Here is a 27,481-nt window from a genome sequence, read left to right on the forward strand (position 1 = left end):
GGGGAGGGATGGTTCAGAGCGATTCAAGAGCATTACATTTATTGTGTACCATATTTCTATTATTATACCAGCTCCACTTCAGACCATTCAGCATTAGCTCTAGGAGGTTGGGGACCTCTGTTCTATAGGATCTAGGGCAAGTCTCACTGTTCCTGCCGTTCAGTTATCTCATTTGGAAAATGAGGATCCTACCACTTATCTCATGAAAGAAGTTGAAGAGATTACATAAAATTGAATTACCAGTATAATCACTACTGTACATTAGTCATAAATTTCAGGAAACAATATAAAGCCAATCATAGCCTCTATTATCGTTGTGTTAAATATTTTCCAGGTAAGTCAACCATGATGTCTTTCTTCTTCCCCAGAGCCAAGAAACTTTTCCTTTAAAAAAGGTAGCATTGCATATCAATGATTACAGCTTTTAGGTCCACTTAGACCATGTCTATTTGTACTGTCTTTACTTTATAACGTGTCATATTGTGTCCAGTAGAAAACCTTGCTGGATCCATTCCAGTTATATCGGGTCCATTTCACTGAAAAATTGCCTGCCACGTCCATTCAGAGTCTAGGGCAATGGGCTACCAGTGGCTTTTTCTAAGTGGAACACTGGCTGCTGGAACTAGTTGTGTTCATTCATTTTAAAATGACTTAACCTTGCCCGTTCCAGGGCCACTGTTTTGTTAAGTTTCTTTTGGTCTTTTCCTCCCCCTTTTCTTCTTCAGAAATCCAAAAGAGTCTAAAGGGAAATATCTCAGATCTATTTTCCCCCCTCTAAAAAATTCAGGCTGCTATGTTTGTAATCAATGACCCGAGTCCAAGATAATCACATTTGCTTTTCACAATCAGAATTCCCAGAAGCAGCTCAGCTTTTTCAGCTTATTTCTTCAAAAATATTAGACTTGTTTTATGACAAAGAAATATGCATTTGTTATAAGACTTATTAGAAATAAACAAAATATTTTATGGTAAAATGCTTTTAACATATATTTTAAAACACATTCTTTACCACTGTTGAAAGCATATAGTTTTCTAACTGAAACATGTAGCAATGGACTCTAAAAAATTATAGTGGCCAAGGAAAGACATTTCAAAAATAAATCCAGAAATCTGTAAATTGCAAGATATATTTTTTGCAAGATAGTTGCAAGTCTTAATAATGAGCTTAACATAATACATCAAAGAGGGAAAATTTTAAGGGCCAAAAGCTGGCACCAGCTTTATAACTAATAATTCTGGAACAAGAGCTCTATGTGTAGTATAACATTGAAATTCAAGGTTGGGGTGCCTGAGAGCTCAAAACCAGAATTTACCTATGAACACCCCTCTGTAATGAGCATATTGTAAGAGAAAAAATCAGTCTTTAAGTACCCTCACCAGAAGAACCATCAGATAAGGTATCTCAGACATTACATCCATGTGAAGAACTAATAGATTAATTTCATAATAGAGTGTTGGGTATGAAAATTACCAATTTCATGTCAAGAAGACACCACAATTATAGAGAGCCAGGTAAGTTGTGATTCAAAAACCAAACTCCACTGGTTCATCATGTTACTTCAGTGCCTACTTACACATGCATCCACCTATGCTCATGGCAAACCAGTCAGACCTGAGGCCAAGTATCTCCTTTAAAATATCTTCAGGTAGCTGGAGAAAGTGGAAAATGTCCCCAAAACTAAATTAAAATAATCAGACCTCTAAATGCTCTTGTTTTAAATGTAGAATTTTCAGTATTTTTGAAAACACCACTTAGATAAAATATTTGCCTATGAAACTGTTTCTCAAGTATTATTTTGATGTAAAATGGAGTGTTTAAGGATAGAAATTCCCTCAAGCCCTCTGAAATGATAGCAGGTTGACAGTGTCAAAAGCCATGCTGAGATCAAGGGAAACGAGAATGGGAGTAGCAGTCACTGCATTCATAAAGAGGTCGTTTAAAAGCTCTTTGCTATCTTATAAACTCAAACACGACTAGAATTTCAACCAAAAAAATAGTTTAGGTTTCCATCATAAACGATAAGAAGAAAACCAGTCAAAAATTTTAAAAAACTTGAATGTCTAGGAAAAAGTTCAATTGCCAGATTCTAGTCTATTTGCATTTGATAGATTGAAAAATGCAATTTAATATTACCAATGAGTTTTTAAAACAAGAGATTTACCCTCATTTTCAGACAAAAAGCAAACTTCAGTATTTAACAGTTCAGTTCAGTTCAGTTCAGTCATCCAGTTGTGTCCGAGTCTTTGTGACCCCATGGACTGCAGCATGCCAGGCTTCCCTGTCCATCACCAACCCCTGGAGTTTACTCAAAATTAGGTCCATTGAGTTGGTGGTGCCATCCAAACATCTTATCTTCTGTCGTCCCCTTCTCCTCCCACCTTCAATCTTTCCAAGCATCAGGGTCTTTTCAAATGAGTCCGTTCTTCATATCAGGTGGCCAAAGTATTAGAGTTTCAGCTTCAGCATCAGTCCTTCCAATGAATATTCAGGACTGATTTCCTTAGGGATGGACTGGTTGGATCTCCTTGCAATCCAAGGGATTCTCAAGAGTCTTCTCTAACACCACAGTTCAAAAGCATCAATCCTTCAGCGCTCAGCTTTCTTTATAGTCCAACTCACATCCATACATGACTACTGGAAAAACCATAGCCTTGACTAGACAGACCTTAGTCGGCAAAGTAATGTCTCTGCTTTTTAATATGCTGTCTAGGTTGGTCATAACTTTCCTTCCAAGGGGTAAGCGTCTTCTAATTTCATGACTGCAGTCACCATCTGAGGTTATTTTCGAGCCCAAGAAAATAAAGTCTGTCACTGTTTCCACTGTTTCCCCATCTATTCGCCATGAAGTGATGGGGCCAAGATGCCATGATCTTAGTTTTCTGAATGTTGAGTTTTAAGCCAATTTTTTCACTCTCCTCTTTCATGTTCATCAAGAGGCTCTTTAGTTCTTCTTTACTTTCTACCATAAGGGTGGTGTCATATACATATCTGAGGTTACTGATATTTCTCCTGGCAATCTTGATTCCAGCTTGTGCTTCATCCAGCCCAGCATTTTTCATGATGTAATCTACATATAAGTTAAATAAGCAAGGTGACAATATACCACGTTGACGTAGTCCTTTTCCTATTTGGAACCAGTCTGTTTTTCCATGTCCAGTTCTAACTCTTTCTTCTTGATCTGCATACAGATTTCTCAAGAGGCCGGGCAGGTGGTCTGGTATTCCCATGTCTTTCAGAATTTTCCACAGTTTGTTATGATCCACACAGTCAAAGGCTTTGGCATAGTCAATAAAACAGATGTTTTCTGGAACTCTCTTTGTTTGATGATCCAACGGATGTTGGCAATTTGATCTCGGGTTCCTCTGCCTTTTCTAAATCCAGCTTGAACATCTGGAAGTTCACAGTTCATGTACTTATTGAAGCCTGGCTTGGAGAATTTTGAGCATTACTTTGCTAGTGTGTGAGATGAGTGCAATTGTGCAGTAGTTTGAATACTCTTTGGCATTGCCTTTCTTTGGGATTGGAATGAAAACTGACCTTTTCCAGTCCTGTGGCACTGCTAAATTTTCCAAATTTGCTAGCATATAGAGTGCAGCATTTTCACAGCATCATCTTTTAGGATCTGAAATAGCTCAATTGGAATTCCATCACCTCCACTAGCTTTGTTCGCAGCTCTCAGAATCAACTTCCTTTTTTAATTTTTCTACTTAAAACTTTTTCTATTATTATAATGATCTGTAATGCCATCCTACTTGTTCCCAACTGTTTTTGAAGTCCTACCTCAATGCAGTTCTCAAAATTGACTAGATTCCCCAAACCAGAAATCCTAGGATTTTTCTTCCCTTGAATGCCATATTGTTACCAAGGACCAGCTTCAAAACTTGGAAACCTCTGGGAGAGAGTCACATGAGGACAAGAACTATGTTCTTGCAAAATTCTGTTTTAGTTACACTCCTCATTATTTGCATAGAAAATGCTTGGTCCTTGTTGCCTTCTCTACAAACCATAGACATGTATAATATTTTATACTGTTTATTATTATGGACATAATGCTATTTGACTATTTACCATTAATTATTTTATATTTAGTTATTGACACCTAGATATTCCTTAGACAGCAATCATAGTTACCTTAGGCCTTGGTAACACATTAACAGAGGAAAGACTTCACAAATCTATCCCATGTAAAACATTTTATCAGTTGTTTTATATAGTACCTAAAACCATTTCATTACTATGAAATTTGTTTTAAGATAGAGCCACCTTTATGTGTTTATGTAGTGTGTGTATATGCTTGTCTTAATCACAAAAATCTTAATCCTAATGCCCACGTGTGCGTGTGTGTTTAGTCACTAAGTCCTGTCCGACTCCTTTGTGACTCCATGGACTGTACCCCGCTAGGCTCCTCTGTCCACAGGATTTTCCAGGCATGACTACTAGAGTGATTTCCTCCTCCAGGGGATCTTCCTGACCCAAGGATCAAACCTTTGTCTCCTGCTTGTCAGGCAAATTCTCTACCACTGAGCTAGCAGGGAAGCAATGCCTATGACATACTTTATTATATACACATATTTGATTCTATGTCTCTAGGTTACCATGAAGTTGCCTGATGATGATCTGAGTAACACCAGAATTGGGGCTTTATGATAATAAATAGAATACAAAGGTTATTAATCTTGTTTCATAAAACATACATGAATACTGATCCATTTGGGGTCATATCTTATTTCATTACTGAGAAAATCATGATCAATCCTATCTCTCTTATTACATTCATAGCACTAATTTAAGACTAATAATGAACTAGAGATTGAATTTTGGCTCTTTAACTTATTTGTTGTACAATTTGGGCAATATTTCTTTGAGACAATTTCTCATCCACAAAACACCTCCTTCACTGGGTTCAAATGAGAATGAAGCAAAAAAAAAAAAAAAAATTTGTAATCAAGAAATCCCTAATAAAATACCTCCAGCAAAGTAGTTACCAACAAATGCTAGCTACCTCCATGTCCTCCTTTGCTCCTAAAGCCACTGCCATCTGGCTTTGGACACTGACACTCAGTGAAACTGCCCTCGCTTTTCCAATCATCTCCCTTGTCACTTTCCAGCTGTCTGTGGCAATGAGACCTCCATTCTCAACTGTCCTTTGCTTCATGACCCTGTTTCCTGGGCTGCTAAGGCTCTGTTTGCCATACTTGGGTTGCTTGAATTGCTTACTGCCTGGTTTTTCCCTCCTCTCACCGTTCTTCCTTGAGGCCCCCAACTATGCCCTCATCTTCCTATTTCACGTGGCCTCTTGATGACTTCAACCACCATACTCCATCCATGTCTAACATCTCTCCTGAGTTCTACTCCAAAACTTCTAGTCGCTTCCCACAGGTCCACAGGAAATTCGAAAATCAATGTCATTTCCCATCTCACCACCTCACACCCTTCACTGCCCTAAACTTACCTCTTGGGGCCTCAGGACCCCAAGCTCAAAAGATAAGAGGCACATTGGAGCAGCCTTTTTTCATTACCCCTATCAAAATGGTCACTGAGCATTTAGAATCTATACCTCCTATTCATTTCCACTCCCACTGCCTTATCCAAGGTCTAAATCAACTTTATCAGTTTCTCAGACTTCTTTTCTCACCAGCCTCTGATCCAATTGCCGTATCATTTACAGTTCAATCTAAGATACAAACCACTTGAAATTCTTTAACGGCTTTCTTCCCTGTGGTTTTACCTCTTTAGGCCAGTTCTTCTCAGTCAACCTATTCAGCTCTGTGCCCCAGCACATGGATCCCACCCTTACAACCAACCACAATTTCCTAGGGAGCCAGCTCCCAGCATGACTTTCCCACTCTGTGTGATAAAACCAAACTGATCCTGCAAGTCACAACTCAAACATTATATTCCCAGTCCACTCCTCTAATGACAGATAACAGTTTACTGTGACTTTTTTTTTGACACCTTGCTTTACCAACTAGGCAGGAGATTTTTAGCTTATTCAAATCCATAATAGGTATTTAACAAGTAATGACAGAATAATTTACATTTGCACACATGTGTACATATGTACATGCACCAGGGCTATGGTGAGTTCAGTATATTTTATCATTTTTATTATAAGCATCAGGTAACAAAAAGGAACTGCAAATTTATAGGAATTGTTCTCTAAAAGTGTTGTATCTAGTGTTAGAGACAGATATACAAACTCCTAAATCTATCACTCACATTAAATACACATAAAACTAATAACAGGTACAATTTCATGGAGCACATACATGCTAAGTCACTTCAGTTATGTCTGACTCTTTGCCACACATGGACTGTAGCCTGCCAGGTTCCTCTGTCCATGGGATTCTCCAGGCAAGAATACTGGATTGCCATTTCCTTCTCCAGGGGATCTTCCCAACCCAGGGATCAAACCCACATCTCTATGTCTCCTGCACTGGCAGGTGGATTCTTTACCACTGCACCACCTGAGAGAGTTCATAAATAGCTGTTAAAATTTTGGGCAATAATAGGTTGACCACTTAGAAGTCAGATGAGCATATGGCTGGGTACAACTGGTGGCCCAATTCAAGACCTTGCTGGAAAACTTGGAGAGGGTCAAAAGAAACTATGTAAGCCAAACATTTAAAAGATTATCAATGGGCCCATAATAAAGCTAACATTTGGATTATTTAGTCTAGAAGACAAAGTGGCCTAATTACAAATGGATGACCTAATTAGTCTTCAGCACATAAAACATCATTACACAAGAGAGAGAGAAAAACCTAATTTTTCCTTGAGGGAAAAAATATCTTTGCACTCTAAACTCCCAAAGCATCTAGCATGGAGACTTGATCCAAGAGTCACTGAGCAGTAAAGAGGAAAACAAGTGAAGTCGCTCAGTCATGTCCGACTCTTTGCTACCCCATGGACTGTAGCCTATCAGGCTCCTCCGTCCATGGGATTTTCCAGGCAAGAGTGCTGGAGTAGATTGCCATTTCCTTCTCCAGGGGATCTTCCCGACCCAGGAATAGAACCTGAGTCTCCCACATTGCAGGCAGATGCTTTACCATCTGAGCCACTAGGGAAGCCCCCAAAGAGGAAAACAAGGAAACTCAAATAGGCGGGCTTTGGGCCAGACAATAAAGCTTATCTGAGAAGTGAGCACAGATTGACCCTAGTATGGTTTAACTTCTCTGTACACCTTTAAGAGTAGAATAAATACCCAGGTATGGAGAAGGCTTTAGCTATCCTTTCTCAAGGTGAAAGGCTGCAGTGGATGAATTTCTTAAGGTTCCTTATAACACAAGCTTCCACTTGTCAGAGATGCTATAAGAATTTCAGGAAGGAAGAAATGCTCTATAAAGAGTGGATATGAAGAATGCTACTTACTGACACCGAGGCTCTATTTCTAAATACAGGGATTAAAACCAAAGAAAACTGAGTAGTACAAGGAAAATCTGTCATTAGTTCAAACTTCTTTTTCTAAATTTACTAGGTCAAACATAAACAGCATAAGACAATTATATTTCCCCCTTTCAACTGTCATAAAATTATTTTTATCTTTTTTTTCTGCACAAGGGGCATAAAGACTCAAAATGCATTATGTGATTACAAATAAGAATGGTGATGCTTCCATGAAGTGTAGCTGATTTCAAAAGCAGTTTAAGATACAATAGAAATACTAATGATTTTTAAGCCCACAAAAAAACTTAATTTATTTCTTGCTAATTTACACATTCATGTATTTGTTTTATATCAAGGAAAAGGAAAAATAATCTTGCAGTTCAAAGACTATTCCTCTTTCCCCTTCACTTTCTCTTCTTCACTTGTACTGGCAAGCTCTACATTGCTCTAAGAATAGCTTAAGCCTGCGGAGATGGTGTATGGCTCTAAGGCTGTAAGAGACTGAATAAGAGAGGATATTATTAACTTTTTTAAAGAAGACTTCAGAGGACTATCAACTGAAAAAAATCTTCATATAAAAAAAGGTAAAACAAATCTTCCTCCTATGATCTGTTATAGTCTTAGAGAAACAATTGACAATTAAAGAAATTTCATGAAGTCAACATACTTCCATTACTTTATCAACTATAACTGCTATACCAGAAAAAAAAAATTTAACACATAGGAACTACTGAGTAAACAGTAGTGGTTCTTTGTCAAGTGTGGAAAATATCCTGAAGTGACAAAAGTACATGTAATACACTATTTGGGAGCCATGGTAAAGACAGAAGGTTGTTGTTTGACTATAAAACTGAATAAAATGTATCACTCTTAGCTCAAGGAGTTTTAAATCCCAATGTTATTTTTAAACTATCTTTAAAAATTATAATTGCTTATTCTTTTTACCCCGATTAGTCATTCACATATTTCAGCAAACAAAGTAACTAAGGTCCTTGCTTTTCAAGGGTAAATAATTCCTCTGGACATATGATGTCCCCATCTGTAACTAAGAATGTCTATTACACCCCCGAATTTGCTAGTTATATACTACAGCCATGGGGCTTCCCTGGTGGCACTAGTGGCAAAGAACCCAGCTGCCAATGCAGGAGACTTAGACTCCAGTTCATCCCTGGCTTGGGAAGATCCTTGGAGAGGGCATGGCAACCAATGCCAGTACTCTCGTCCTGGAGAATCCAATGGACAGGGAAACCTGGTACACTACAGTCCACAGGGTTGCAAAGAGTCAGACACGACTAAAGCGACTTAGCATGCATGCAGATACTGTGCCATAACTGTACTGGATTTCAAAACTACTACAATTGGATAAATAAAATGGACTAAAATCGCTTGGGTATTTTTTAAATCATGTGTTTACCAAGGCAAACCATTCAATATCACAGTAATTCAAGTCTATGCTCCAACCCACTAATGCCAAAGAAACTGAAGCTGAATGGTTCTATGAGACCTACAAGAACTTCTAGAACACCAAAAAAGAAGTCCTTCTCACCATAAGGGACAAAAATGCAAAAGTAAGAAGTCAAGAGATACCTGGGGTAACAAGCAAGTGTGGCCTTGGAGTACAAAATGAAGCAGGACAAAGTACAAAATGAAGAAGGGCAAAGGCTAACAGAGTTTTGCCAAGAGAACACTCTAGTCATAGCAAATACCAGTCAGCAAAAACGGAACCAGGAGCTGCCTGTGGCTCAGATTATGAACTCCTTATTGCCAAATTCAGACTTAAATTGAAGAAAGTTGAACTGAACTAGACTGTTCAGATATGACCTCAACCAAATCCCTTACAATTATACAGTGGAAGTGACAAATAGACACAAGGGATTAGATCTGATAGAGTGCCTGAAGAACTATGGATGGAGTTTCATGACATTGTACGAAGGCAGTGATCAAGACCATCCCCAAGAAAAAGAAAGGCAAAATGGTTGTCTGAGGAGGCCTTACAAATAGCTGAGAAAAGAAGAGGCACTAAAGGCAAAGGAGAAAAGGAAAGATACACCCATCTGAATGCAATGTTCCAAAGAATAGCATAGAGAGATAGGAAAGCCTGCCTAAGTGATCAATGCAAAGAAATAGAGGAAAACAATAGAATGGGAAGGACTAGAGATCTCTTCAAGAAAATAGAAATACCAAGGGAACATTTCATGCAAAGATGGACACAATAAAGGACAGAAATGGTATGGACCTAACAGAAGCAGAAGAGATTAAGAAGAGGTGGCAAGAATACTTTTTTGGTACCAAAAAAGGTATTAATGACCCAGATAACCACAATGGTGTGATCATTCACCAAGAGCCAGACATCTTGGAGTGCAAAGTCAGGTTGGCCCTTAGGAGGCATCACAACAAACAAAGCTAGTGGAGGTGATGGAATTCCAGCTGATGCTGTGAAAATGCTGCACTCAATATACCAGCAAACTTGGAAAACTCAGCAGTGGCCACAGGACTGGAAAATGTCCATTTTCATTCCAATCTCAAAGAAAGGCAATGCCAAAGAATGTTCAAACTACCACACAATTACACTCCTCTCACATGCTACTAAACTAATGCTGAAAATTCTCCAAGCAAGGCTTCAGTAGTACGTGAACGATGAACTTCCAGATGTTCAAGCTGGTTTTAGAAAAGGCAGAGGAATCAGAGATCAAATTGTCAACATCTGTTGGATCATATAAAAGCAAGAAAATTCCACAAAAACATCTATTTCTGCTTTATTGACTATGCCAAAGCCTTTGACTGTGTGGATCACAACAAACTGTGGAAAATTCTTAAAGAGATGGGAATGCCAGACCACCTTACCTGCTTCCTGAGAAATCTGTATACAGACCAAGATCTGTAAGCAACAACTAGAATTGGACATGGAACAACGAACTGGTTCCAAATCAGGAAAGGAGTACGTCAAGGCTGTATATTGTCACCCTGCTTATTTGATTTATATACAGAGTACATCATGCGAAATGCCAGGTTAGATGAAAGCACAAGCTGGAATCAAGATTACAGGGAGAAATATCAATAACCTCAAATACACAGATGACACCACTCTCAAGTCAGAAAGCAAAGAGGAACTAAACAGCCTCTTGAAGAAAGTGAAAGAGGAGAGTGAAAAATTCAACATTCAGAAAACTAAGATCATGGCATCCGGTCCCATCACTTCATGGCAAATAGATGGGGTAACAGTGGAAACAGTGAGAGACTTTATTTTCTTGGGCTTGAAAATCTCTGCAGATGGTGACTGCAGCCATGAAATTAAAATATGCTTGCTCCTTGAAAGAAAAGCTATGACCAACCCAGACAGCATATTAAAAAGCAGAGACATCACTTTGCCAACAAAGGTCCGTCTAGAAGCTATGGTCAGTCAATCCTAAACGAAATCAGTCCTGACTATTTATTGAAAGGACTGAGGCTGAAGCTGAAACTCCAACTCCAATACTGTGCAAAGAACTGATTTCTTAGAAAAGACCCTGATGCTGGTAAAGGTTGAAGGCAGAAGTAGAAGGGGACAACAGAGGATAAGATGGTTGGATGGCATCACCAACTCAATGGACAAGAGTTTGAGCAAGCTCTGGGAGTTCGTGATGGACAGGGAAGCCTGGCATGCTGCAATCTGTGGGGTTGCAAAGAGTCTGACACAACGGAGTGACTAAACTGAAACTGTCAAGTAATATTTTATATTTGTTGAGCCAAGATTCCCCTAAATATCAATTCCATGACTTGGCCATTTCTGTGCTTGCCACACTTTCATTATTAGCCAGAAAAATTAGTAAGGTACATTCTTTTGTTTAGATTCACAGGATCTTAAATGGGAAGTACCCAAAAGATGATCTGGCCCAGTGGATACATTTACACAAAGCATAACTTGGCCTTATGCCACAGTGACTTTTCTATAACCACAGCCAGCAAAGGATTTGAGCAACAGAGGCTAGAGACCCTGGCCCCTGCTTCTTGTCATGGTACTTTTTTCAGGATACAAAGACCTGAAGAAAAATCCCACGGGATATTTCCAGCAGGACTATGATTGTTTGGAATGAGGCTGAAGGAGATTTACAAGGAGACAATCGTTGTAAGAGAAGAATACATGGAAGATGATGGCTAACCATCTTCCAGGCTTAGTTATGAACACAGACATAGATGGCTCTTCTGACATGGTATTTCATGTATACATGAGTCTGCCTAACTTTTCTAGTTGATAAAGTCATTCTGTCTGAAAGTAATTAACATCACAGACAAGAATGACATTGCCTTACAGACACAGTATCTTTAAGAAGTGGCATGGTTTATTCAGTTTATTCATTTCAAATATTTATTGAGGATCCCATAATGGCCAGTTACCAATTTAGCTGTGGGAATGTAGTATTTAGAAACTCATTCCCCTCGGATATGAAATCTAATGGAAATACTTTTAATGTAAATATTAAATCTACCTCCCTCCATGACCCTTAAGAAAAATAGCACAAACATTATAATTCCAAATAATTTTCTTTGAAGTATCTTATTTTTCTCAATTACTCTTTAAAATCATGAAATGGTTATCTTTATAAAATAAGCACTGTTTTCAACCCATCTGCAATACCTTATTAAGCAATATTTACTACAACAAAATTCTAATATATGAAAAGAATTAAAAAAAAAACTTATTGAGGTTTCCTTTAATGGGCTTTAACTTGTTAATCAAGAAACAAAATATTATTTTCCCACATAGATCCCACATCCATATCTTGGTAGACAGATGTAATTTACATTTTAAAGTACGTACAACCAATTTGACTAATTATCCTTCTCATTTTCTTTACTTCTGCTCACTATGCAGTTGTTTTAGTTGTCCCTAATCTTCCACCAAAATATAGTACCACTGGGACTTAGATGTTTTTCAGTCCACTAATTTTTATGTTTTTTTAGCATTCTAATCATTCTAAAGTTTTATTACTAACATTAAACCATGACAGCTTTGAATATTTCTCAGAAATATGAAAAAGCAAAATTTCATGTTTCTGTTGCCATCAAGGTTAGAACCCCATTTTAATTAATTTAGTGAACACAGGTCCATTAAAAAAAAAAAGAAAAACTACAGGAAAACTTGGCAGTGAAGTATCAGAAGAATCACATTTAAAAGCAGAAACAAAGAAAAGCAACAAACTATGATTCATGGAGGATGTGTTGTTAGTAAAGAACTGGCCCCAAATTATTTATTTAGAGTTAAAATCAATAAGAGAGAACAACAAATTAAAAAATCAGGATCTCTCAGTAAGGTTTGTGAGCTGGGGAAATCCAGGCAGCTTCAATAGTAAAGCTAAGGTTTTAGTGCTTTAAACTGGGAGGTGAAATCAAAGGGATCTAATTTATAAATTGCACAGTTCATATCTGTTACATGTATTTTTATAACCAGTAAGCATTTCACAAATTTGAATCATTTAAACTACATGATTTACTTATGTCCCCAACCACAAGCTTCTTCAGAGAGTGGAAACAAGTCTTATCTTCAGGGATAAGTGGAATCCATTCCACACATGTTTGTTGAACCCTGGTACAACATTAAGTGCAAGAAGAGATGTCAAATAGAGTAAGGGCATGAGCTGTTTGTCTTTACCCTGCTGTTCCTCTGTTCCTTTACCTTGCTACTCCTCCCTCCCTAAGGTTCTGCCCCCCACATCCTTCCATCCTGGCCATGCCATTTCCAGCCATCATTTAACCAAGCTGCTCTGGAAAATCCTTTTGTGTTCAGCTCCCCACTGCCTCTCCATCCCACCCTGCTTGTTAGCTACCTCTGCTCTGTCCTCCTACCACACTCTTTTTCCAGCACAGCAATAATGTTCAATCTTCCTCCAGCCCAACGAGTCTCAACGTGTGTTTCTCAAACATATGCACCACCCTCGCCAGAGTGTTTGATAAAATACAGATTCTGGGCCGCCACCACCCTCCTACACACTGCTAATAAAATTGTAATATCTGAGTAATATCTGAGAAAATACGTCTCTAACATTTCTAGGAATTTTGAGCACAGCAAAACCAGGAGACCACAGTTAAATTAAGCTTAGAAGACAGGGGCAGCATCCGTTCTGTTCTTTGTTAGCTCTGTCTTGCAAGCAGTAGACGCTCATAAAGATTTGTCAAGTGAATTAAAAAGTATATGCAGTTTACTGTTTGTTGTTTATCCTTTTCTGTCCTCCACTGTTATTTGCACGTAGGTAAGAAAGCTGAGCGCCGAAGAATTGATGCTTTTGAACTGTGGTGTTGGAGAAGACTCTTGCAAGTCCCTTGGACTGCAAGGAGATCCAACCAATCCATCCTAAAGGTGACCAGTTCTGGGTGTTCATTGGAAGGACTGATGCTGAGGCTGAAACTCCAGTACTTTGGACACCTCACGCGAAGAGTTGACGCATTGGAAAAGATTCTGATGCTGGGAGGGATTGGGGGCAGGAGGAGAAGGGGACGACCCAGGATCAGATGGCTGGATGGCATCACCGACTCAATGGACGTGAGTTTGAGTGAACTCTGGGAGTCTGTGATGGACAGGGATGCCTGGTGTGTTGCAATTCATGGGGTCGCAAACAGTCGGACAGGACTGAACTGAACTGAAGGGGGCTTGATATCAACATTTAAGAAAAAAAAATTAGGGGATATTTTATACTTGAGAAATTGAAAAACCTGCCATTCACTTTTAAATTTTAACAGCTGACCACCACTAGAAGACTCTAGTTTGAAAACTTTCAGGCCATGGGACTCTAAGTCTGTCAGTTAATTTCTCAAGGAGTATCTATGGTCTGTGCATACAACTGAAGACTAAATGATGACTTTCCCCACAACCTTCATCTTCTAATTCACTAGCAGCCCTAGCTGCCATTTGTGTTCTGTGCCTTTACAGAACATGCTGCTCAAATTAGTGATGATCTGAATGAATTATGTTGCCCCCAAATACTTTATGCTATCTAATATACTATACTTTCTTAATTAAAAGTAAATAACCCAATTATCTAACAACTGTGTACTATTTTTGTTCAATTAAACAAAAGCTATAATCTTCTTTCCTAACAATTCTAGTTTAAGAATTTCTGTTTTTTTCCCCTCTAATCCCTACTTCTAGTTGTTGCCATAATAGTCCCACATTTATTTTATATGTTGGGTTTGAACATGTCTAGGGTCTTTAATTTATGAAACAGAAAGCAACTATGTCTCACAGACATTTCTCTTTCCTCATTTAAAGAAAATGTACTAGGAACCTCTGAAAATGTTTCAGTGAAATAGTTCTTTATAAAATCCAGAGATAAGTAACATCTCCACTTAAAAAGTCTGCCTTTTCTCACTGATTGATGATACTTTGACCTCTCACCAGCCATTTTTGCCTCTACATTCTTAATACCTCTGAATGTAAAAGCACTTCAAGGAGAACACACGTTCCCATATTTTCTTACATAATTTTATTTTAGCAATCCTGACAAATTTCATTATTTCCTTAATTTGACTCTTAATTTTTCTGTTCTCCGGAAATAAACTGCACTTCTCCTTATTCTTTTAAGAGCTAAATGATATTTCATACACGACCTATTTCCTTCTAGTGCTCATAAAAAGTTATTTGCTAATTAATCAAGGAATTAAGTTTATTAACTAATCCAATAGTTACATTAGCTCATTCATAAATTCATTAAATGGTTATTAACTATCTATTGTATGATAAGCACAGGGCTAGGCACTAAAAAGTCAAAGAAGCTAAAGTCCTTGCTCTCAAGGAGCTACCAGTTTAGTGGGAGAAATAGTATATCCTTTTTTGTCATCCTTTACGTATCTCTCCCTTCTTTCCTCTCCATTCTGTCCATGAAGCTCATTCTTTAGCTTCTGGCAATAATTCTTTTCCAGACTTACATTCCGTTGTTTCTTTCCCAACAGTTCCCTAAGGTACTTTCCTTGCCATAGGCCTTTACTTTTTTTTTTTTTTTTTGGCTGTGCTGGTCTTTGCTGCTGATCAAAGGCTTTCTCCTGTTGGGAGCAAGCGTCATTCGCTGGTTTCTGAGGACAGGCTTCTCATTGCGGTGGCTTCTTTTGTTGCGGAGCATGGGCTCTGTGACATGGGCTCAGTAGTTGTGGCGCACTGGCTTAGTTGCCCCAAGACATGTGAGATCTTCCCAGACTAGGGATTGAACCAGTGTCCCTTTCACTGCAAGGCATATAGCATTGGACCGTCAGGGTAGCCCAGGCTTTTATTCTTGTTATGCAACTTATCTTTGCCCTTTTCTACCTGCAACATCTTCTCTTCCTTTCCAAAACAAATTACTATGTTTAAACATCTTTCTTGTTTCACACTGCATTACAAAATTTGCTGAAAAGACAGTGTCTTACCCTGTAATTTATATACTCTGCCTTGGAACAGTCTCACCCTATGAATTTTTTCTGCTATGTTAAGGTTTCCTGAAAACATTAATCTTCAAATAGCATATGTTATTGTTGATGATACAGACGTTTATCAACCTCATGGTTCTTTATTTTTTTTATCATATAGTTGTTCTAAGTGCTTTGTTCTATGTGATATTCAATTTCATCTTCACAACACTTTAGAGGTAAAGAGCATTATTGCCCCCATTTTACAGAAGAGGGCATTGAGACACCAAGCAGTGATGTGACAAGTATCCTTGACTAGTTCAAGACGGAGCCAGGAGACAAACCCAAGTGGTCTAGTTTTAGAATCTATGACTTCCCTTATCCCTTACACTCCACTGCTCTATCTTACAGAAGAGGTCCTCTTTCTTATTCAAGGTTTTCCAAGGAAATCTTTTAGTGTCCAACATCTACCCTGGCAGTATTAGGGGTAAAAAAAAAAAAAAAAAGATTCAGAAGTGGTCTAAGTAAAAATCTAATTTCCCAAAAAAATACACACAATCTTTCCCCATAGAACTTCACAGGAAACACTGTAGCCTTACAGATTTGAGCATATTAATACTAATTGATCCTCTTCAGGCTGCCAAAAAAGAAACCCAGCAGCAAAATGTGATTACAATTATTCAATCTTTCTCTCTCCTCTATTTTGTATTTATCTAATATGTTTTAAACTTAACATTTTTCTCTAGTATTTCCTAATTTTCCATATTTCCCCCAAACTCTCCATTACTCCAGTCTACATCCCAAATATGTCTAGTGATTTCCTAAAGTAACTGCTAAAACATGTCATCCTTGACTGTTTACAGTACTATTTCTGACAGTTCTTTATATTAAAATGGAAGGATAAGCAGTATATCCTTATCCTGTGCAGCACTGACAATCTAGACAGGATTCTTAGGTTTTCCCTAAATACTTCCTCAAAAATAAAATCAAAGTCCCAAAGTGTCAATTAGTAAAAGTACTGCTTTGTTTTCTTTAGCTTTTAATAACTGAAAACAAACCTTTCATTCTAGTGATTTTTATGATCAAGAGTTATACAATAAAAATATGTACATGACTTCTTACCGACTTCAGTAAAACATTTATCTATGGTAAACAGGCCCTTAAATTGTTTTATTCTGAAACTTCTTCCCTTCAGTCTTCTCTTGCTGACTCATAACATCTCAATCTCCTTAATAACTGTAGGGTATTTCTGATCTGTCAAGCTTTGTGGTAAGAGTGAAACTTGCAGGCTATTATACACTAAGTAGTCTATAGCATCAGGCTGAGAACTAGACAGACCAAAGCTCCTCAGAACACCTGTCCAGCATTATTGAAAGTAGCACTGTTAGAACCAAAACCCTAAACTGTCATTTTAATGACCTCTGTTTTGCAAAATGTAGATCAATTAAAAATGAAAGGCTTTTGAATTGAGTAGAAATTAAATATCATTGATTTCCATGGTAATGTCTCATCCCAGATATTATGAGCCTCATTTTTGTTAGTTATTCAAATTGAATTTGGTAAGGCCATCTAATTTTTCCCTTGTCTAGGGAAAGGTGGTGATTATGTAGTTAAGTTTCTCACTTTTATTGAAAAACTACGGAAACTATTCATTGTACATATTTACAATGGAACTTAGAAATACCATCATAAATTCAAACTGTAGCAGTTGGTATAAAGCAAGCAAGGGGAAAATGTACGACAGTTTGTCTAGGCCAGAAACATAAGTACACTTCTTTATAGCCTGTGCTGTTCCTATGCAAATGTTTATACAAATAAAATAATCCAATCATAGCTCAATACAAACCGCTACCAATTACATTTGAAGAAAAATTCAATGTGTTTGTTTCTCCCCTACGTTAATACTAATATATTTATATTATACTGTTAATGGATGTACAGAAAAGTACATGTTATCTCAAAGATAAACTTCTATTCCTTATCCAAGTAGCAAGGTGATGACTAATGGATTTTCCACCTCTAATAAGAGGTGATACAATTTTCACATCAAGTATAATCAAATCCTTGGAATCCATTTTTATTTCACTCTTGGTTTTTCTCCAGTATATCGGTTTCTCTGCAATTGGCCATTCAAGCTTCGGTAATTTTTCAATTCAGACCCTTTTCTTTTTCATACCCTACTTTATATATTGCCCTCTATTATCCTTCCTATTTCTACAATATCTTACATGACCCTCACAGAACTGGAAGACATTTTTCTTTAAAAGAGGTTATAGCAGAGAGAAAGAGGAAGATTTACCTGAAGTCTCAGTTTATTAGCAATTCTGACTGCTAAAATGTTAAAAGGTATTCTTTTAAATGGATTTGACACATTCATTTAACAAGCACATTAACAAGCACCTACTATGGACTAGGTAACTTTCCGAGCTGGTGGGAATACACAAGTAAAATGGATAAGTATATTGTCTTCAGTACCCCTGCTTATTTAACTTCTATGCAGAGTACATCATATGAAATGCCAGGCTGGATGAATCACAAGCTGGAATCAAGATTACCGTGAGAAATGTCAACAACCTCAGATATGCATATGACATCACCCTTACGGCAGAAAGAAAAGAGGAACTAAAAGAACCTCTTGATGAGGGTGAAAGAGCAGAGTGAAAAGCTGGCTTAAAACTCAGCATTCAAAAAATGAAGATCATGTCATCCGGTCCCATCAGTTCATGCAAGTAGATGGGGAAAAACTTTAAACAGTGGCAAATTTAACTTTCTTGGGCACCAAAATCACTGTGGATGGTGATTGCAGCCATGAAATTAAAAGATGCTTGCTCCTTGGAAGAAAAGCTATAACAAACCTAGACAGCACATTAAAAAGCAGAGACATCTTTTTGTCGACAAAGGTTCATAGTGTCTAAACTATGGTTTTTCCAGTAGTCATGTACAAATGTGAGAGTTGAACCATATGCAAACAATATGTCTTGATTCTGAATGTTTTACTTTCCTTGTAAGGAAGCAACTTTACCTGGATTTCAAGTTCTCCTTTCATCATTTTTTCCTGGTGCACTGCCTCACAGATGGTGTGAGATAATTTTATGTACTCCATTTAAAAGCATCAGTTCCCCTTTTCATTGACCAATCCATGCTGTTCACACAAAGGAGACATACTGGTGATTTATCTGGTGTAGTACAAATCAGGACTAAACAAAAGCAATGCATTCCAAATCAGGACCTAGCCCAGAGCTACAGAAACTTAGATATCCCTTGATTGTTGTGAAAGCAATCACTATTTTTCTATCTTGTTTTCCTTTCTCCTCCACTAAAAATAGTAGGCAAAAAAGTGTTCAAAGAGCTGTGGAAGTGAGAAATTATACAGTAGCAAGTTATTTCTGTCTTTTCATTTGATATAAACAACTTCAAGAAGTAACAGAGCTGACAAAAATTAAAAAATAAAATCACCTTAACTATACAGGGAAATAATAGCTATCTAGTTAAATTTGCAAAATTTTGTCCTAACCAAAAATATATTTGCCAGATTTTCATATAATGTATTTGCAATTGAACAATTTAAGTAATATTAAAAGATATCAACTGCTAGGCTGGAACTTGTGAAGTTTTCATGGTATATAGTAATCCTTTACTAAGATGTTTCATAACATAAAAGCAAAATCAATGCTGGAAAAAAAATGTTCTTTTTGTTCTAGGGTCTGTGTTTGGAAAATATTGCCATGTAGCATTTACGGTAACAGCTGTATGGTTAAACTTTAGGCACAAACTGAACTGCAGAGGATCTGCTGCATAAATAAAATCCCCATGGCAACTAAATGTGCTACTAGATAACAGAGAAAAAAGGATTTATGTGTTTGCTGAGCTGTCTTGCCCTAAAGGAATTCTCCAGGCAAACGCAGGCCACCTGCCACATGTTATATTAAGCTCAGCCTTCTGGACTTATTTTCAAATCCACAGCAAAAAGGTCCAACACTACTTTTATTTGGAAGTTTCATTGTTCTTCATTCCCAGCCCCTCCAAAAATAAACAATTCATTTTTCAACTTGCCTGCTATATTTTGCCCTGAATACAAAAGATAATTAATGAATTTGTTTGGGCTCCTAAACATTTTGTTGATCTTACTGAAATAACAAGCATATGTATAACAAAAATGTTTTGCTTTTTTTTTAATTTGCAGATTTGTAGATTCTGTAAAGATTTTTAAAAAGCTGAAATATATATCTTGCCTTCTTCAACATAAGGTAAACTGTATGGAAGATAAACAGTGGTTGATGAGGAAGTTTCAAAGAAGATGGATGAAAGGGAATAAATAAAAAATAAATAAATAATTCTGTGAATTTTACAGGTAAAATATGTATAGTCCCTTCCTTCCTGAATGACAGTGGGGGCTATAAACGTTCTAGGAGTTTATTACAGAGGTCTTATTAAATCAGTTAATCCAAAAATACTTATTTGAAAAATGTCCATTTTTTTCCTTCAGAGTACAGTTTCCTACTCTAATTACCATATCTGAAGATACTTGTTGATTATACTCCATCTTGATGTTGACAATACTGTAATATATCAATAACTTTTAAGAATTTTTGAATATGTGAAAATAAAATGTGACACAGACCATTAATACTTGAACTGGGGGAGAAAAAAAGACAAAAACTCACTATATGGGAGTCATTCAGGATAATTTCTCTGCAAGAAAATGGGAGAGTGGACTAGAAAATGCAACTCTAAATTTAAGGCCTATTTTAACTCTGATATAAATGTTGCCCTTAAAGAAATAATGACAGACTTTTCACCTGTAAATAATCCTAACTAACTTTTATCTTATTCCTCAACTGTGACTAAATTGTGTAGATATTGGGAGCATAAACTTAGCTTATTTCTATACTGGTTGATATGGAAGTGAAAGGAAAAAAAATTAGTCAACTGACAGACAAAAATGTCAAGCAAGATTCTGATACTAAATCAATTTGCTGCTTTCACTCATCTCTGGTGGCATGAATTGATTACAACCACAAATATTTCAGGTATGTAATATCAATGGAAGTGTTAATTATGATTTTACTTAGTAAAAATAGGTAAATTTACTTTAAATAAGAAGGTCTAAATTTCAATAGGATTTTATTTGTTCTCAGAAACATACAACCTTTTACAGGTGGCTTTCTACATTGCTGTCTAAGGAATGAGCAAGTCTTCAAAAAGCTCTTGATTTCTGCAAAACACCGATTTGGCTACTCCATAATACAATCAAATCTAAATAACCCCAGCACCATAATACAAAAAACCACCAGTAACACCAGACTCAGTCCACAGCCAGCTCTTGTCATCTGCATTAATACAAGCTTTTCAACAGCAAGGCCATTTCTCTGTTGTGACGGTAGATACTAAAAATCACAAGAGAACCACCCTCCCGCCAAAAAAAGAAGTAAAGCCTCAGAGATACTTCTCAGTTTCAGGTAAATCTAGATGTATAACAATATCTCTCAAATATTTTCTGCCCAGAACGCATGTAAACTAGTCAAAATACCCTCAAGCCTTGAACCTCGTCTCCACTCCATTTCACATTACAATATAAAAATAATGCTGTGATACTAACATATATCACTACACATTTTTTATATATATTAGGAAAGTATATAATTATAAAGAGCCTATTCTATGTGATTTTTCTATTACAAAGCAATGACTTATTAAAACTTTCCAAAAGTCAGTATTACTTTGGCCACTGCCTATGAGGTCTCTTTCTCTTCCTGGGCATGCAGCTGAATTGTGGTCCAGATTCACTTGCAATTGAATGTGGCCATGCGCCTATGTTCCAACCCACAGACTGTGGACAGAAGTGATGTGTGCTACTTATGGGCCTGGCCCATTAGAAGCTTCCTCACAAGATACTACTTGCTCTTCTTGCTCCTAGCAAACTGGGACAGAGACAACACTCAATGATTCTGGACACCTGGCATAGCTTCTGTCAGTTTGGGTCTCTGAAGTTACTGGTAGAAGAAGTAACTTCCTGTCCACCAGGAAAACACATGTTGAAAAATTCTAAACTAAGAAATTATGGCACTAAGTTGAAGTTTTAGGATTTGTTAAAGCAGCTAGCATCACCCTAATTTATCTTAGTCATGTATTATAAGTTATTTTAAAGGAAGACATTCATAAACAGTCCATCAAATAAATTAGGAGAGATTATATATGCAAACATATTTATGTGCATATATATATAACTATATGTGCATACGTGTATATGCACATACATATATATATTTATTTGCTTGTTTATTTCAGAAGTTATTTATATTTGATTCTTATTTGAAACACAACACATGTTCATCTGGGAAAGTGTTTTAAGAATTATGCAAATTACTAAACACAATTTCTAACAAGGGTTAGCTCTTGTTATAAAATAAATCAAAGGTAGTTTCACACTGAGCAGAAAGTTTCATGTATTTTGTTTAACTTCTAAAATATTAACTAAGTCTATACCGAGATGGTTCAGTAAAGTGTTGAGATGTAACCCTTTGTGACTCAATGAGAAGTCTATCCTTACTGAGCAGACTGGTGTTTGGAACGAGTTCCTCCAAAAATCCACTGAAAGGCATCCCAGTAGCTTACAAAAATTGAAATTTGAACTTTTTCATTGTTTTAAAATGACAATTTGGAAGTGGTTCTCATCTGTGTATTAAAAATAATGGATACTGACCTATTCAAGTATTTGAGACAGACCTTGAAATCTACTAAAAATAAAGAGGTCCTTTTGCTAGAAAAGACTACTTAGAGACCTGGGTTTGATCCCTGGGTTGGGAAGATCCCCCAGAGAAGGGTATGGCAACCCACTGCCGTGTTTTTGCCTGGAGAATCCCCATGGACAGAGGAGCCTGACGGGCTACATGGGATCAAAAAGAGCTGGACAGGACTGAGTGACAAAGAACAGAGACCTTCTGAAGTCTATGAAATTTACTTTAACTTACAAATCAAGGAGCTAACAGAAAGCTTTGTCCCAAACTGTAAGTTAGACTACGCCATTAGACAGAAGCAGGTCACCTTTATAACATTTTCCATATAGGTCTTAGTTATAAGCCACTACTCAAAAATGTCAGGGAAACTAATCAAAGTTTCTACCAAAACAAAACTTGTTAGACTGCATGTTAATATAATCAAGACAGAAGGATGACCATCTTACAGAAAACAGCAAAAAAAAAAAAAGCTTTCAAAAGGTATTTTCACATTCTAAAAGCTCAAATGGATGATTGTTAAATAGCATGCATTTCTTAATTATTTACTACACTCAACATCTGTTTGCTAAGACCTAACCCCTTATAGGACAATATACTGTCCCTTCATCATCACATTGCTTTATCCTCCCAAAGCAGCTGACAAAGCTATGGGAAGAGCAACCTAAATTCACTGTATCTACCTTCTTACTGATTCTTCTTCTCTCTTTAAACATTTGAAACCTAGTTTCTAATACTTTCACTATGTTAAAATGGTTCTACTAGAAGTTCCAAATAACCCGCCAAAGGTCAAAGCCAACAGCTCTTTCTCAGCCCACAGCCTTCAGGGCATTTCTCCAATCCCTTTACAATATTAATCTTTACCTTAATATACCCAAAGCACTCTGAACCAAGACTGAATCATGGTAAGCACTCTATAATGCCAGTAAAGTCACTACTATTGTTCATTGTACAAATTCTATTCTCTCAAGACCTTGACAGAGGAATCTTATTCTCCATCATCTCTGAATGTTTTGTTGCGGTCATGGCCACCTTCCCCTTCCATATTCTAAAGTCAACTTTTCTACAGCCTGTATCGTCAGGTTTCTCTTCATTTTGTTACAAATTTGTTGCATCTTTTAATTACAGCACTATAACCTACCCTAATACATGTATAATCTCTAGATGTTGCATATTCTATTGCTGAGACCTCTTTCATAGAAGTTGCTTCCTCAATTTCTTGACTTATAATCCTGCCTAGCTTTCCCCTAGGCTATTACAGATGTAAAAGTGGATTTTGTAAGTAGAATTTAACATGAACACCACATATGTATGATAAACCCAAAATATGCCTGCTAAAACTCTTACTGCTGCAGCATTAAGTAAATGTAAGGCTCAGAAGGAGAAGGACGTTCTCATCTGTTGATTGCATTTGTGTGATTGCACTTCTCAGTCATTACTGACGACTCTTACGAGGTGCACCCTTTGAATAACCCACAAAGTTTGTCAAATACCCAAGCCTTCTGTAAGGCAGACACCTTATCACCCTATTATTTTCAGTAGCAGAGCGTCTTTCTGCTTGAATCTATGTGCATTTGATTTCAAATGCCTCTCTGCATATGAATCCCAAGAAGCAGTAGAAGAAATGAACTGAATAGCTTTACAAAGTTAGGGACTGTGCAGGCCTTCAGCAATGTATTTTCTCATGTTTCAAAGTGGTTTAAACTAACCCGCTTGTTTTGTTTCAGAAAACCTGTACATTAATAGAATAGTAGTGCAGTAATAAAAGACTGCTCCTAGAGATACAAATTACAAAGTGAGTTGCTCTGCTTTGTGAATTACTACAGTTAGTTCAGTCTAAGATGAAAACAGGACCATTTTGAAAATAATTCTAACATTTCTTTATAAAAGTCTGGATTCTTACAGAGCAGCTGTGCCAGTTAAGCTGTTTTATCAGCCTCAGAACCTTCCTTCTACACTCTGCCCTGAGGGACTGGGTCTCTGCAAACCCCATTTCTGCTCAGCCAGATGCTCTGTGGAAGGCAATGTCATAGGAGGCATTAAGGGGAGACTGCAGGGCTGAAAGGGGAATGGAGATGCTTTCTGTGGGCTTCCTGGTGCTTCTGTTAGCATCAACCCAGCAGCATCTCTTCACCTCAACAGGGGCAATTCCCTCCAGTGGCGGGAGCTGAACACAGTTTGCTGTTTTTCTAACACTGCAGCATCAGCCTCATCTGCCTCCCCAGAGACACCAGCACAAACTGGTCCATGTCCCCTCTTCAGAATTCAGAGTTTCAACTTTATGAGGTCTCTCTAAGTTTCTAAGTATTACTAATTTCAACCTCTTGTCTCCCCTCGTTCTGGTGGTGGTACTAGCTTTCCACATTGTAATCTGCATGAATTGTCCATGTTCTCATTTTACCCTCTCGGTTACTAGTTAACAACACTGTACCTAGTTAATCTTTTTGATTAATTTCTCTCTGTTCAAAAAGATGGGGTGGCTCCCAACCCCTGATTGTATCTACTGATATAGAAATGTATATAGCACACTCCATTCAAACTTCAATTTCCCCAAGTATGTCCTAATGAGTATAAGTGCTGTAAGATACTCCAAAAAATTGAAAAGGTTTTTGTGTGAAAAAAGATTAAGGAAACAGCACATCACAACCCTCCCATGGTCTATTACCTTGTAATATGTCGAGAAAATTTGGTGCTTTCAGAAATCCTACTGAAAAAATGGTTTAACTCAAAGTTTTCCAAACTTATTTCAACCTGGAAACCTTCTTTACATAATTTTTATTAACACTATTGAACTTGAGTTCAGCAGAACACACACAGGGACTTGTTAGTCTTGGCTACTCATTGCATGTTTAACTTACAACCCTGTCAAATCATTTTATATTACATAGGCAGATCATAAAACATCAGTCATACATTAAAACCTATAGACTAAATATGAAAATATTTAATATCTTTAAGTATTCAAATCAATCTATACATGTGTGTAATCTTAACATATATGTTTCCACATAACATATTTGTTAAATAAATTGAATATTAAATGATTAGTGTCTTGAAATCAGTTCTACTTAACAGGACTCCTCACTCAACATAATATATTGTTTAACAGTTTCAGTCAAACACTACAACTAGGAGCTGTTAGCCAGGACACAGAAATAGTCTTCTGTTCAAGTTGTATTTATACATTTGCCTACTTGTATTTATAACTATTAAAATCAACATCTGAACTACAGATAGAGGTTATGTGTACATGACTGAACATAAACATGAGATTTTCATACTTTCATAAACAGCATTGCTGCATAACATGAAGGTCCATCCCAGTTTAATCTGTGTTCAGTAAAATAATTTAAAACAGAGTCAACTTTATCATTATACCCTCACCACAAGAAATCCCAGAACACTCAAATATATAAGCAAGTATCCATGATCGAATATATACTAGAAAAGCATATTATTTTTGCAATAACTAATGTAGTATTTTACAAAAATAAACTGTACTGGAATCTCATTTCAATATTTCCTGGAATACAGATATATATATATATTCTGCATATTTTATTCTATTCATTCTGTGAATGTAATTTCCAGAAGCCATATGGATATAAGAAAGTTTTTTAGAGAGTAAGTGCTCTGTAGTAGGCATAGTGGAGAAGGCAATGGCAACCTACTCCAGTACTCTTGCTTGGAAAATTCCATGGACAGAGGAACCGGGTAGGCTGCAGTCCATGGGGTCACTAAGAGTCGGACACGACTGGGCGACTTCACTTTCACTTTCCATTTTCATGTACTGGAGAAGGAAATGGCAACCCACTCCAGTGTTCTTGCCTAGAGAATCCCAGGGACGGAGGAGCCTGGGGGCTGCCGTCTATGGGGTCGCACAGCGTCGGACACGACTGAAGCAGCAGCAGCAGCAGTAGGCATAGAGTTAGGGTTATACATGTAACGTCTTGAATCGTTAACAAAAAAAGCCCAAAACTTTGCAAAGTTATTAATATCACTCCTATTTACATATGAGAAAACTGAGGTTCAAGAGATTTAAAGGCTTTCCTGTATTTGCTAGAGAATAGACCCTTCCTATGACACAATCCTGAACTCACATGGGTCTTTGAAACAGCAAATGACTATGGTAACATAGAGATATTCCACTGCAATTCAAAATCAGTTCAGGCAATGTGTTTCTTTATTATTACTAGGAATAGTTTATTGGACTTTGTAATAAATCAAATCAGGACTGTAAAGAAAACAAGATAAAACAAAATCCTCTTCACAAACACATAAAAAATAGTGTAAGTTTTACTCTAACTTGATCTTTGTTAGATGCGATCACATAAAGTACTCCACCAATAGATATGACAAACGCACTTTATATTTCAATGTGTCAAACCATTTCAATGCTCAGAAACTATGTTGAAGCTGGCAGGCAAGCAGACTATATTAAATTTTTCTCTGGAATCGACTTCAATTCTAGACTGAATTATTGGAATTTTAGTGACCCTAAAAAAGGCTGTCAGAAATGATATTCAACACAGAGTTTTCAAATCTAATGCTCTATTACACATACTTCACATAAAATAATATAGTTTCAATATAAACAAACCAGTCAAAAACAACATTCTATTTGTCCTTGTAATTTTGTGCACATTTTGATATTGATTTGTCACAGCAGATTCTTAAATGTATTTGTTTCTTAAGAGAAAACTCACAGGCTTTACTTTATGATTCAATAGCTTGTTTGGATATGATGCTATAATATTTGCCCAAAATGTTTCTTTTATTTTTTTTTAAGCACATCAGCACAGTAAACAGGTGGTTAATATCACTAGCTATTAAAAGGCCTGGGTTTCTCAAAACTACTTTTCGCTTTGTTTTTTTGCACATAAAACAAAATTGTCTTAAGTGATTTCCAGCAATTCACAACTAGTTGCCCTGGGAGTCTAATTAGCCATCGGTGAAAGGGGAGATGGCTTAGCTCCCTCCTCTAGTTCTGACAGGAGGACAGGCATTT

The 27,481-nt window shown here is 37.0% G+C and overlaps 1 protein-coding gene across 2 annotated transcripts in view; it reads right to left on the reverse strand.

Moving 5' to 3' along the window:
* Window positions 1-27,481, reverse strand: part of NPAS3 (neuronal PAS domain protein 3) — a 954,232-nt gene that overhangs the window by 748,921 nt on the left and 177,830 nt on the right. The gene's annotated exons all lie outside the window — the stretch shown is intronic.

The sequence above is a fragment of the Oryx dammah genome, unplaced genomic scaffold (genome assembly GCF_014754425.2).
Source record: "Oryx dammah isolate SB20612 unplaced genomic scaffold, SCBI_Odam_1.1 HiC_scaffold_16, whole genome shotgun sequence".
NCBI classification, from domain to species: Eukaryota; Metazoa; Chordata; class Mammalia; order Artiodactyla; family Bovidae; genus Oryx; species Oryx dammah.